Raw genomic sequence first — 13,491 nt, forward strand, 5'->3', positions numbered from 1 at the left:
GTGATGACAGGTGTGCCACTGTGCCCTAGAAACATTTTTAAAGTGCATGAGCTTTATTGCAGACCTCTCTCCAAAGAATGCCTCAGTAATTGCTTTATAAACTGAGGGTAATATGTTATCAAATATTTTTGCACATTGACCTTTGATGTACCAGTTGCTGCTATTTCTGAATTTTCATCTTTGATCAAATGGTTTGGGTATATTTTTATTCTTCCTCGAACGAATGATGCCTTGGAGAACATCAGCCATCTGGGGAAATGAGAGTAACCCGGATCATATAAATATTTAATCGAACTGTACTATGTGGGAATCTCAAGTATGAATGAGGCAATCACTCTCATAACAAAAATCTATTATTACCTGATCTTGAAGTTAATCCCTTCCCCCAGGCCCCCACGTTCTGGTTTTTCTTACCACACACAGGCTGTCTAGAGAGAGAGCCAAGAGTCCTCCAGGGAGGAAACTGTGAAGAAACTGAATGTCTAAATAAAGTCAAGTCTACCCTGAGCACCTTGCATTTCACACATACCCTCCTGCTCTATATAAAGTTCACCTTCCCTGGTTGCTCAGAAAAACAGCCCAAGCCAGCCAGCCAACCATTATCAGTAGGCACACACACACATAAATAACCTGGCATTTAAGCCAGTTTCTAATTTAACTACAGCCTTTGTCGGGGTTGGGGGTGCAAAGAATGTTTGAACAATGACACAAAACCAAAAACAAACAAACTTACGGGGGTAGCCGTGTGTCTGTGTGCATTTTCCTTCCTAACTAAGACGCAACTCAGCACTTTTTGTAAAACTTCAATTCAATTGCTTTAGGCTCTTGTCTGCAGTAGATCTAAGAGTCTGACTTTCTCTTGGTCATTTGGCCCTTAGCTTAGTACTCAGATGGTAGGAAACAGTAATCAAGGGAGGTGACGGCAGGATCAGGGAGAAGAGAGTTGATGTTGTTCAAAAACTGGAAAGGATGCTCTGAGGTTTATGAAGTCCTTAAAAGAAACACCATCTATTTTGTTTAAAGCAACCTTGAGGATCAAAGGAATCAGTCAGTGCCATTGGTTGAGAATAGTAGAGACATTACACTGTGGTTTCTCGAGATGAGGGGCCAAAGTCACTAGCTCATGACAGATGGGGGTTCAAGGTCTGGATCTACTCTTGCTACCAGCTGGATAACTTTGGGCAACTTATTACCTCCTAAAGACTTTTTCCATTTTGAGGTGTATTTATTTATTTTATGTGTGTGTGATGGGGTATGTGTACCACATGCCTGCAGGGTCCAGAGGAGTTATGGGCAATTGTGAGCCTCCTAGTATGAGTACTTAGAACTAAATGCAGGTCCTCTGGAAAAACAGTCAGTGTTCTTAACCACTGAGCTATCTCTTCAGCCCTAAAGTTTCTGTTTCCTCGTCTGGGACATGGGTATAAGAATGGTTCTTGCCTCATAATTATTTAACCTTCACCTATTGTGTGAAAGTTAAATAAAATTCATAAAGGACCTAATATATAACATTAGTTCTACTGTGTATAACCTATTACATTATTACTATTATAGTTCTACTGTGTATAATCTATTATATTATTACTATTAACTGTACAATACAACCCCAAGCAACATGTGACATGATAAATAGGTTGTACCGTCATAGTCACTTTCTCCATCTCCTTCCTTCATATCTCCAACACAGTAGATTCTAGAACAGGATGCTGTGTTCATTCAAGAGAGGGTGCACAAATGGTGCATCCCGGGAATTCCAATAAAAAGATGACTTCCAGGGATGCCCATAGAAAATAATTCCTTGGGGCCAGTGAGATGTCCCGGTGGGTAAAGGCTCTTGCCACCAACTTTAATGACCTGAGTTAATTAACCCACATGGAAAGAACTGGCTCCTAAAAACTGTCCTCTGAACTTCACACATGTGCTACGGTCTGCACATCCATGCATATGTGTACATACACACACATACATGTACACAAATAAATAAAATTTAAAAACAAACAAATGTATTTGCTTAAAATTGTATAGAGAAAAAATAGGGGAATCAAAAGCCAGGTGTGGTGACTCACCCCTGTAATCTCAACACTTGGGAAGCTGAGAAAGAAACACTGCCATGAGTCCAAGGCCAGCCTGGGCCCTTAAGGATTTCCAGCCCAGCTTGGGTTACAGAACGAGACCCTGCCCTCTGGTGTAAATAGAGTTGGCTATGACAATGTTTGGCAATGATGGTAGGGGATTCTTACCATAGTCTGTTTCCTTTTATGAATGTGTGAGAGTTTCCAATAAAAATGTAGAAGACGGGGCTGGGGATGTGGCTTGTTTGGTAGGATGCATGCCAAGCAGGCAAGAGGCTTCAATGTGAGGCCTGAGTGTGGTGGTGCACTTCTGTAATCCCAGCTCTGGTGAAGCAGAATCAGGAGGATCAGATAGTTCAGATAGTTCAAGGTCAACCTTGGCTACACAGTGAATTCAAGACCAGACTGAACTACGAGAGACCCTGCTTCAAAAATGAAAAAAAAAAAGTTTCGTCTTAAAACCATAATGCTATTTTGCCTTTTGTTGTTATTGTTATTATTCCTTTCTCCACATGCTCTTCAGCATCCAATGACTGACTGTGTTTTCCTACTTCTACAAATTCAGATAGTCGGAATTGAAGGTTAGTCACAGGACATCCTAGCCAGGACTGTCCCATGAACATCACTTCAACATCACCTTTGTCAAAGTCACTGTCCTGCATCTAGACACCGCTTGAAGTGTCATGGCCCCAGCTACCTCTGAGTCAATGAAATGCTGTGGTCAACAGTGAAATCTGCTGTGCAGCTCAGAGGAAGTATCCTGCCAAGTAGAGATGCCAGAAATAACAGAATGCTGGAGGGTGTTGAGATGGGATGCTGAAGAAACACCGTCATAGGAATTCTCTCCTGGGCCTTGAAAGCATCAGCCCTGCAAAGGGATGTCCAGGGTCTTAGTTCTGAAGGAATTCCAGGCTCCCTGATGAAGGTAACGCATTGTAATTCTGCAGCATGTGCTGTCTTGTTCATAAATCTGTGAGGCACGGCTGCCCTCGAGCAAACTCAGGAGTGGATAAAGATTGTTTGACTCTGGGGATCAAGTGTTCATAGTCTTCCTGGGCAGCCAGCTGATTTGGGAGCCTCCCCTTTCCTTCAGCCCCACTCAGTAGACCATCATTCGAAGCTCAGCTCCCTGGAGAGTTCCAGGTCTGCAGTACAAAGTTCCTGGAGCTAAAGCCCGCCGTCTTCATTTCTTCTTCTGTTACTGCGATAAAAGGCCTTCACAAAAGCAACTTTAGGAAGAAAAGGCTTACTCTGGCCCATAGTCTAAGGATGTAGCAGATCATGCATAAAGCCAAGATGCTGAGAGTTTGAAGTAGCTGATCACATCACATCCACAATTAGGAAGCAGAGAGCAAGGAATGCTGCTGCTCAGCTCCCTTTCTCCACTTGTACAGTTCAGGATCCTGGCTAGGGAATGTGTCACCCATGGTGGGGTCATCTTTCCACTTAATTCAATCGAGATAGTTTACCCTTAACTGCTGTTGGCATGCCCCCAAACCCATCTCTCAGGTGATTTGAGATTCTGTTAAGTTGGCAATTAACATTCACCTTCCTTCCTAATGACTGCACCAAGCCAGGCAGGAGCCTTTGCTTTATCAGGGAGTTTCAGAAATATGGCTGCACTTCTGCAATGACATCCAAAAGAAAGGATCCCAGCTATCCTTTTCCATTCCCACAGAGGCTGGAAGATATGTGAGAGTTGAGGAGAACAGCCTGAAGCAGGCTCATGCTCTAGCTGGTGCTCTGGGGTACTTTCTGAGCAGGGATGTGAGTGCAACAATTCTAACCATTTCCCTCTGTCATCTTTCCCACCCCACTGTTGTCTACGGCCATGATCAGTGAAATGACCTGCGATGGTTAATCTCAGTTGTTGACTTGATTGAATCTCGGAATCGACTAAGAAGCATATCACTGGCAGGTCTGTGAGTTCATAGCTAGGACAGATTAACTGAAGGGAGATGACACTCCCCTAGAGTAGATGGACTCTTCTAGAGGTAACCCAAATATAACAAGGTCCAAGGGAAAAACCAGTGTTGCTTGCCTGCTCACCTTCCACCCCTGCCAGTTACTGTAGCAACCTAACTGTGGCTGTCACTTGTGCTGTCATCCTTTGATGATATAGCAACCCATCTTCCTCAGCCTTCCAATATGAACTAAAGACAAGCAACTCTCCAGGAGCTTTCCAGGCCTTCAGTGACAGATTGGGACTGCTGAGGCAACCAGCTTCATGAATTGAGCAGTGACCATGCTTTTGGCCTCCCCAGCATAAAGATGGCCATTGTTGGACTACTCTGCCCTTATTGTACAACCAATCTAATAATCCTCTTTTATTTTATGTAGATGTGTGTGTTTGTGTATGTATATGTGTATACACACACACACACACACACACACACACACACACACTCCATCAGTTCTGTTTCTCTAGAGAACTCATGCTAATATTTGGTCTATGAGCCTTCACACCTCCACTCACACAGTAGCCACAGTCACTGCTCTTAAATATCAATCAGGTTACACCATCCCGTGCTACAGTCCGTGGGTGATGGCCCGTCGTCTTCAATGTCCTAACCCAGTGCAATGGCCTGTCACCCCACTCTCCACGCCCATCTCTCGCCATCCACCCTGGCACACCCTTGGCTTGCCAGCCTGAGTCATGGTTCCTGAGATGTTTCTGTGACCCCTGCAGGGTTCCCCAAACCCCACAGCCTGGCTCTGTGGCAGATTCGATGGCAACTTGTTCAACATTCATCATACTGTGGGGTGACTGCTGGCTTCCTTCCCTGATCACCCCAACTGAACTCAGAGGGCTTGAACTGTGCTCCCAGCACTGTGCCTACCACACAGAAAGTACTCAAACCCAGAGGGCAGCACTTAGAACATTCCTGTTCAGTTGAGAATGCCTGCCCACAAATGATTTTTTCATTATGCTCGCTTGATACCTTCTTCCTTAAAATAGCAGAGTAATTACAAAGAGCCGCTGCCCTCTGCCTCCATCACTGTCTTCAGAATGCCTCTCTACTGGATGTTCTTATAAAAGGGTAAGACTATCCAAAGATAGAATACAAGTGGGCAGTATAAAAGCCACTGTGATGGTTAGCTTTTATCTTCAACGTGACACAACCTAGAGTCACCTAGGAAGAGAGTCTCAGTGAAAGATTATTTACATTGGGTTGGCCTGTAGGCATGTCTATGGGGGATTAGTAACTAAGTTAAATGATGGTAGAAGACCTAGACTATTGTGGGTGGCACCATTCCCTAGACAGGGGTCCCAAACTGTGTAAGAGTGAAAAAAGCAAGCTGAGCAGTAAGGACATATGCATTTATTCTCTCTACTCTCAAATGTGATGTAACTAGCTGCCTTGAATTCCTGCCTTGACTTCCCCACAATGATGGACTACCATAACCTAGAATTATAAGTCAAATAAATCCTTTTTTCCCCTTTGTGGTTTTTTTGTCTGAGTATTTTAGTGCAACAACAGACATGAAAATAGAACAACCACCCTCATGGTCCCATAGACAAACACTGGACCTTAGGAACTGTTGGATCTAGACAAAAGCCAGTATGTGTAGTAGTTTCCTCATTGAACATAAAGAATATCTAATATAGTCACTTAAGATTTCCTAAAACTGTATAAACTTTGAAATGTGGAAGACTTTAGTTTAAGCACTGTCTTTACCTCTCTTTTTTCTGTTGTGACCATATGTGGAATAGCTATACCTAGTGCACTCCACCCTAGCTGCTAGAACAAACACCTCCATGTAGTCAAGCACATACTCCACACAGTTCTCTTGGGTGGGCTTCTCCAAGCCCACCATGCACACTTTGACTAGCCATGGTTCCATTGAGCCCCACAGTTTTGCATTTCCCCATCATATCATATTACTATAGCAGCCAGCAGACAAAGTGAGAAGTTGTAGAAGATTGCTCAGGAAAGCATGGGAATCTGTGTGCATTTTCCAACCCACATCTAGTGCCCTCCACACACACACACTGGAGAAGAGAGATAGAAAATGTAGAAAACACAACTGTTCTGAAAAACGTGAGACATTGCTTCTATCACACCTGCCCTACAAAGCTGCTGTGTTTCCTGGTCATCACAACAAGGCCCTGGTCCAAAAGGAATGCTAGAATCATAACAGCTTCCTTCTTGTCTTTGCCTTTGGTGATCGGTATGACTGGAAAGTTTCTAGAAAGATCTCTATATATACATGATCCTTGAGTTTTTGTTTTGTTTTAGATTATAATGTAATTTTGGCATTTCCCTTCCCTTTCCTCCCTCCAACCTTCCCACATACACATTATCTTTCAAAATCATGATCTCTTTTTCATTTATTGTTATTACATGTATATGTATGAACACACACACACATATGCTCAGTCTATATAATTTTCCTTGTATGTATGTTTTCAGGGCTGACCATTTGGTATTAGACAACCAATTGGTGTGCTCTTCCCTAGGAAAGGCCATCTCTCTAACTCTCAGCATTCCTTAGTTGCTGTAGTTCTTTGAGTATGATTAAGGCCTCATTGGCTATTCCCTGTCCACTTTGACATGTCTGTTAGTGTCATCTTTGTTCACCTTTTTTTAGCACATGCTGATAAAACCTTTGAGGCATATGAAAGTAGTCAGAATAAAAAATGAAGATGCTGAGGAGATAGCTTAGTTGCTAAAGTACTTGCTTCACAAGCATGAGGGCCTGAGTTCCAATCCCCAGCATCCACATAGAAAGTTGAGCATGGCAGCATGCCCCTGAATCCTATTAATAAGGAGGTGGAGACAAGAGGATTATTGAGGCTTACTGAGCTCCATTTTAGTGAGAGACCCTGTCTTGAAAATTAAGGGAGTAAGGGAGACAGTAATGAGGAACACAACCATTGTCAAACTCTGATCTACACACAGACATACTTGCACACATATGAGCACACACACACTCCACACTTGCACACACACTCATGAACATGTGTGAACACACACAGAGAGAGAGAGAGAGAGAGAGAGAGAGAGAGAGAGAGAGAGAGAGAGAGAGAGAAATGGAGTTGCTTGTGTCAAATCCTAGCAAAGGCCACAGCTACTTTACACAAAGCATAGTCTGTGAGTACATCTGTCTAGAAACTGCCTGTCTGACCCCAGCCTTGTTCTTGTCCGGATAGCCAAGGATAATTACTTCAGAACCACTCCTTCTGTCCTTTCCAATTGCCTTTAAAGGCTTCCCCCGCACATTGTTACTCCACACAGGACTCAGTATTTTTGATGAGTCTCTCTCCATTTGTTATGTATGTTGATAGACACAGCTTAGTCGTTAGAGAACCAAGGGAAGTCACCTTGGTTAGCCAGAACATTTGGAAAGCTGTATGCTAGGCATGAAGACAAACATGTCTCCCAACTGCCACCATCACAGATACCAACCCCAAGCATACATCACACCCTTGTCTGGAAGAGGAATGGCTTGGAATGACTCAACTTCTGAGTTTTCTGTTTACAAATAAAAGAGGTTTGAGGAGTCTTCCTGTGGACATGGAATGACTTCCTGTGGACATGGAATGACTTCCTGTGGACATGGAATGACTTCTCTGAGGTGGCGTGGTTCAGAAGGAAGTCAGCTGTTCAGACAGGCTTTCTGAGGCAAGTGTGATGAGACACCTGGGAGGGAACAGGCAAGAAGCCTGGACATACTTAAGCATGCTAGAGAAGATCGTGAGAATGAAGACAGATGATGGATTCAGACTCAGGCTCCAACATATAAACCAAGTATAGCATTTGCTTACAGATGATTGGCACCAAGAGGAAACCCAGAGACACAGTAGAATGCTCTTGAGGAACCACATCCTTACCATACACTGGTATTTAATCATTTCTGAGATGTTTGTCTCAACGATGATGAGCCTTTCTGTGAGAACCATAGGCTCCTGGCTTGGCTACCCATTCAACCCTAATATCCTCTCTTGTTGATCTGAGAGATCCTCTTCTTAAGATGGCACAAGAGACCAGTTGCTGCATGCCAACTGGCCCTTGGAGCAGCCAACCTCTTTCCCCCAGCTCCATGCTCATGAGATACTGCACTCTGTCTTCCTACTCCCTCAATTTCCTGGTGGCCTGCATCCAATGGTTTCCTGACACCCCAGCTGGGTGCTTCTTATGTCTGTTTCTCACTCCTCAGCTCCTCCAGAGAGGAGTGGAAAAGGAAGCCAAACCCGGCCAGAAGATTCTCTTTGGTATGGGAATGCAGATGGTTGTCTTACTTGTCTCTCAAGCTTTGGAAGACATGGAGGCCCAGCCAAACCCTCTGCTCATGAGAATCTAGGATGAGAGAGAACCACTGCCCTAGATGACCCATCCTTTATCATCTCTCCAGAAAAGCCACAAAGTCACAAGGTGAAAATGAACACACACACACACACACACACACACACACACACACACACACACACTGAAACGCAACCTGACAAAATGTGTTGAGGTCCCTCATACATATGTGGGGAACCTACCAACCAGTGCCTCCTCCAGCTCGGGCACCGTTTCACTTTAATCACTTTGACAGGCACAGTAACTGGCTGTCATTTCTGGCTGACAACAAGTCAGTTTAAAGGCCAAATGTCTCAAACCTGATCTCCAGGCTCTCAAATACTTACATGGGTTTCTTTTCCTTTGTCAGTCCTCTCTCCTTTCAAATATTCATCTTCAACTAAATTTCCACTTTTTTCCTCCATCTTTATGTTGACTGGTCATCACCATGACAACCGTTCACATCCCAAATGCCCTCTTAGCAATGGGCCCACATGCAAGGGCTTGTCCCGATCCTCTACTAGTCAAAGTAGTGAGAAGTGTACCCTCCCCTCCAGGCTATCGATGCGTAATCCTGATTTGTTGCTTTGTAGCTATGGCAGCTCTGTGATTACTGGGTTGTGGATAGGGGCGAGAACCCCTCCCTAAGATGAGGAAATGAATTACCTGCATTTAGAAACGTGTTTGCCGACGGATAAAACAGGGAAGCAGCTCAAGCAAACAGCCCATAATGTAAGGTAAAAAAAACTGTTTTTTGTAACTTTATATACTATCTATAACACACACAGAAACACAGATAGGAGAGAAAGATCACACACACACATACACACACACACACACACACACACACACACATACACACACACATCACCACTGGGTGTGGTAGTACACGCTTGTAACGTTAGCACTTGAGAACCTACAGCAAAAAGCTTGCAAGTTTAACACCATCCTGGGCTACACAGTAAGAATGTCTCAACAAACAAACAAACAAAACAAAACACAAAACAAGGGGCCTAAAGAGATGATTCAGTGGTTAAGAGCACTTGCTGCTCTTGTGGGTTCTGAGCCAGGCACCCACATGGAGCCTCACAACCACTTCTAGTTCTGGGAGCTCCAATGCCCTCTTCTGGCCTCCTTGGGCACTGCATGCAAGTAGTGCGCACACATACATGTAGGCAAAACACTCACTCACCTATAAAAATAAGTAAATTGTCTAAAAGGAGCAGGGGCATTGAGACAGCTCATCAGATAAAGGTATTTATGCTAAGCCTAACAACCTGAGTTTGATCCCTGGAACCCATAGGGTAGAAGGAAGGACTGGTTGATATGTGCGTTCATCACAGCATAGTGGTTTTAATAAAAATAAAAATAATGTCGTAGGTTTTTTTTTTTCAAAAAACATTTAAAGCAAATGTCTACTTTAAAGGTTTTACTCACACTCATGATTAAATTACTTTGGCAGGTGACTTGGGCTCAAAAGCAGTTCTGAAAACTGAGTGAAGAAAACAAGCCTCAATGAAAATCACCTTGCAAATCTGGTTTGTCTTGGAGAAAGCACTTATACTAGGCACATTTGATTCCTAAAGATATAATATTGGCAAGCCAAAACAGTATCAGAAGACATTGACTTGAAATTTGTTGGGGTGACTGTCCATGAATATGTTTTTCCAGTGATAAAAGAAGACACAGCCTTCTTCAAAACTTGGATTCCAAACTAATGATTTGTAAACGGTCAGCTAATTTGGTAATATTATTGTTGTTTTCACCCTAGTAGACAGGAAAAACTCTACTTTTCTTTTACAAGTTTTAAAATTGAATGTCATCGTGTATGTTTCATTCCTATATGGCTATGGTTTTGTTTGTTTGCTATTGGTTTGTTTGTTTGTTTGTTTTGAAATAAGGTCTCTTTCTACAGCCTGAGTTAAGCTGGGAACTCAGTCTGACCTCAAACTCACAGCAGCCTTTCTGCATTGACCTTCCAAGGGCTAGTATTACAGGTGTGAGCTACCACACCCAGCTCAATATGGCCATATTAATGAGGGTAAAAAGAAAGAAAAACTGTGTTCTTAGACTTGAAGGTATAGCTCAGTAGGAGAAGTCTGACCTTGGATTTAACATGCACAGCCCTGGGTTCTATTCCCAACATGAAAAAGAAAAGAAAAAAGAAAAAAAAACCCAGCAAGTCATACCAGGACTATGGGGGTTGGAGGAGATAGTTCTCATAAGGGTGAGGTCATTGATCACTCACCAGGTGTAATAAGGTGTGTCTCAAACCTGAAAGGATTGTGAGATCCCCTAATCCTTGGCCTAGATGGTGATTCTGTAGGTGAATACATACAGAAAGATTCATCAGACTCTGTGGATTGTTACATATTGCTATATTGTGACATATACCTATTTGAAAAAAATAGAATACTGTTACTGAAGTCAACATCAGAGAAGAGCTCAGTTTCTCTTGGATTTGACCCCAGAAGCATCACAATACCTCCCAAACTGTGGCAAGCAGGAGGCTAATAGGGACTCAGGCAACGAATCTGTGAACTTTCACCACCTATTTAAGAACCAAGATCCACGAGATGTTCATTTATCTATCTCTGACTTTGCAAATTGTTTGTACTTTTTGAATTCTCTACACTTATCCCCCTTTGTTGTCTCTTGGTATTAAATAAGGTACAGTTGATTCTTGTTATTCACAGTTGATTCTTGTTATGTTCTTTAAAGTTGCCAAGAACACTGAATTAGCAAATGCTAAGCCATTACTCCTGGGGGAAAGTGTAAGCTTAGGTTCTTGTGAGCATCTGGGTACATTTTTACCATCCAGTTAGTATATAGCCTTGTTTATACAGAGCTAATTGAATAAATATATTTTTGATTTGTTGACATTGAATTCCATGTACCATAACTCATAACTGAACTAAGATTATATAACTCATGGTTTGGATTTTTTTTTTCTGCACCACACATCATAAACTCCTGGGCTTGGAGTTCTTTAGCCCCATATCTGGGGGCCAGTTTTAAACAGTGAAAATGGACAAAAATGGAAAAATATGACACTGAATAGAGCATGACGAAGAACGTTGTTTACAGTGTAGGAGTTGAAACCAGAAGGCAGAGTGTTGCGATGTTCAGCCACAGCTGGGCATATGCATGTCCAGTGACTCGATACTGATACTATCTGCCCTCGTCTAGGAACAAGTTTGGAAGTGCACTGATTTTGTGGTTACAAATAACCTTTAGCAAGCAGGTGAAATGGCAAACCTAGAATGGTGAATACTGAGAATTAGCTGTATGTTGAAATTTTCAGCTTAGCTGTAGGGGGTGCGGGGAGCCAAGTGAGAGGGTTGTTATCTGAGTCAGTGGTTATCAAATGTTAGCACAGACAGAATCTTCTGGAGAACCTGAAAAACCCTCATGGCCCGAACTTTCCTCTAGAGCCGTTAAAATAAGAATCTCTGGAGTAGAAGCCAGGCATCTGTGTGTGGTTGTCATCATCACTGCTGTCGTTTAAAGCTCCCAGTGGTTGATATGACAATCCACAGTGCTGAGAGTCAATGGCTTTGACCAACAACCAGATGAATGCGGTCCATCCTGGGGGTCAGGATGCTGTCCACAGCATTGATTAGAAGGAGGACACCCCACAGGATCGTTAGTGTTAGTGTTAACTGTGTTAGTGGCCAGTTCTTTGCAGCAATACTTATTGCTCCAGGGACACTATGAGCCAGCAATGCGGACATGGCTCATCAAGGTCTTCTAGCTCAGTATCTGTGGCAACGTTAAAAATATATATATATCCAGGTGACTATGTTACTAACTTATGCTTTTGCTGCGGTAAAATACAATCAAACATAAAGGGAGAAGGGTTTACTTCAGTTCACAGTTGGAGGTACAGTCCATCATTCAGGGGAACGCATAGTGCCAAGAACAGGAGGTGGCTGGTCACATGGCATCCACAGTCATGAAGCAGAGAGAGACGAACAGTGCGCTCAACTCACTTTTTCCTTTGTATTTAATCCAGGACCCACGCCCGTTGAATGGTACTAACCTAATCTAGAAAATCTCTCACAGGCATGGCCAGAAGCTAACCCAATCTTGACAATTCCTCACAGCCATGTTCTAGGTGATTCTAGATGCTGTCAAGTTGACAATCAATACTAACCATCAAAGTGACAAATAGAACAATAGTCCTAGCTGGAGACTCTGCCATGGGCGTCTAGGTTCACCTCAATCATTACTGACAGTGTGCAGTTCCTTGTTGGCCTTGGAACCTAGAACCCCAGCTCCTCACTGGCCGTTACCCAAAAGCTGACCTCAGTTCTTTTCCATAGGGGACATTTTTGGGGCAGCCTATAACATGGCAATTGACTTTTATTAATGTGACCAATTGAGAAAGCAAGAGCAAATGGCCATGAGTTATGGCGTCATTTGTTATGTAGTAGGTGACTACTACACATGTCCCTCATGACCCTGTACAATCTGTCCTTTTATTTTCATTACTTCTAGAATGTTCTTTTCTCTATTGTCTCCTTCTCATCCCTCCCCCAACCCACATACTGCAGCCACATAAGCTTCTTTACCGTTTGTACTAAAATCTTTATTACGTTGGTTTGGGGGTGAGTGATCCACTTCTGATCTATAACCTTCCTATCCCTTTTGCTAGATTCTGTTCATCAGAGTCATGTCTCTAGGCCTAGCCCACCCTCCAAGGAGAGGAATTGCCCTATGCTGGTATGAACATAGACAAAAATATCGGGCCATTGAGAGGGGAGAGAGAAACAGAGAGAGAGAGGCTGAGTATCAAACCCAGGCCTTGCATATGATAGCACAGTACTCTACCACCAAGCTACATCCATGGCCCTTGTTTGTTTTGCTTTGTTTTTTGTTTATTTGTTTGTTTTAATATAGCTTTCATATAATAATATATCAAGGACTAAGTATAGATCTTTCATATTAAGTAAAAATTCATGAATTTCTAGGCACAAGGAATATGAGGTAAATATCCAAAGACAGGCGTGTTCTTGGTACAACTCTAGAGTTGCGTGAGTGTCCTGGTGGCTACTTTCTCTCAGAGAACAACGTGGAAGCTGCTCCCTTTAGAAGTCATTGAAAACGGGTGAGTCCTACTCGGTGTGAAA

The 13,491-nt window shown here is 43.0% G+C and overlaps 1 long non-coding RNA gene across 1 annotated transcript; it reads left to right on the forward strand.

The window, feature by feature from the left end:
• The first annotated feature begins 8,840 nt into the window (after nucleotides 1-8,840).
• LOC131911438 (uncharacterized) lies at nucleotides 8,841-10,195 on the forward strand. Its single transcript, XR_009379369.1, has 2 exons — nucleotides 8,841-9,091; nucleotides 9,822-10,195. It is a non-coding gene; the product is annotated as an uncharacterized LOC131911438 (long non-coding RNA).
• The last annotated feature ends 3,296 nt before the right edge of the window (nucleotides 10,196-13,491 follow it).

The sequence above is a fragment of the Peromyscus eremicus genome, chromosome 5 (genome assembly GCF_949786415.1).
Source record: "Peromyscus eremicus chromosome 5, PerEre_H2_v1, whole genome shotgun sequence".
In the NCBI taxonomy this organism is placed as follows: domain Eukaryota; kingdom Metazoa; phylum Chordata; class Mammalia; order Rodentia; family Cricetidae; genus Peromyscus; species Peromyscus eremicus.